This window comes from Curcuma longa, chromosome 4, assembly GCF_044706935.1.
Source record: "Curcuma longa cultivar G26 ecotype Majalengka, Jawa Barat chromosome 4, ITB_CL_G26_1.1, whole genome shotgun sequence".
Classification (NCBI taxonomy): Eukaryota; Viridiplantae; Streptophyta; class Magnoliopsida; order Zingiberales; family Zingiberaceae; genus Curcuma; species Curcuma longa.
The window spans coordinates 22666083-22667270 of record NC_133864.1 but is presented as its reverse complement, the minus strand read 5'-3'; positions in this window follow the sequence as shown (position 1 = coordinate 22667270).

Sequence of the window (1188 nt, the reverse complement as noted above, 5' to 3'; positions counted from 1 at the left end):
CCCTCAGCCCAAACTAATTTGATCCAATCTTGATCCTGCGATCATCATATTTTTGTCATCTCCTAGCACCTGGAACCCTTCCGGGCTCCTAGATGGCTGACATGACGATAGCTGGTGAGGTGTATTTGATTAATATCTAATCATGACTTATCCATCCATAGGCGCTTGGATTGCTTCTGGGCGCCTGGAGTGTGAGGTGTTTTGGCTAATCCCCATTTGCCACCTCATTTGCTTCATCGATCTGAATTAAATTATCCGAGAGCCCAAACCCAATAGAGGTGCCTAGACCATCCGAGCACTTGGATTCAATAATAGGGGTGTCGGGTGTCTGGTTTTCCTCCAACCCCATTTTCCTGCATCAAAGAGTTAGTACAATATAAATACATTGCAGGAAGTTATGTTAAGATAGTTTTACAACCGTCTGGTCTTAACTTTTGAGTTTCTAGTGAAATCCTAGGTCAGACCGACCCCTACTATTCCCTTATATAGGAACGCGTCTTCACCTACTCCTCTCAGGAGATTTTACCTGTTTGCTAAACATCTAGTCCTCTAGGCCTATTTGGACTTTCTACTAAGCATCTAAGCCTTTGACCCCTAGTCTCTGGTCTGACTCGATCTTATTCCTCCAGACCCCAACGAATTCCTCCATCAGGTGTCCTTGATCTACCAAGACTTCTGCTCAGTTCTTTGGGCTAGGACTTCCTTACCAAGCCTCCAACTAGGACTTTCCTTGCCTAGCCTCCAGCTAGGATTTTTTCTTACCTAGCCTCTTGCTAGTACTTGTCTTGTCTGTACTCTAATTAGGACTTTCTTTACCTAGCCTCCAACTAGAACTTGTCTATTGTGCTACCTGTACACTTAGATCAGTTGATTAGTTCACAAATAATACTTAACTTTAGACCTTTGCCAACATCAAAATATAGATTCAATTTTGGTGCTCCCTGCACCAACTGGTAAGAGTTTTTATGTTCATGAATGCAATCCAACCTACCTATTCTGACATCCAATAGATATTATCCTTAAGTCCTAAGGCATTCAGAACATGATCATCCATATATCCAGTATTAACTCTTCTACATAGCTTGTAAGAAATCCTACGTGATAAATAATAAAATTCAAAGAGGAAATAGGATCCCAATGAGCGATCCATGCGAAAGAAAACTCGTATGAAGTTTGATTTATCTATCT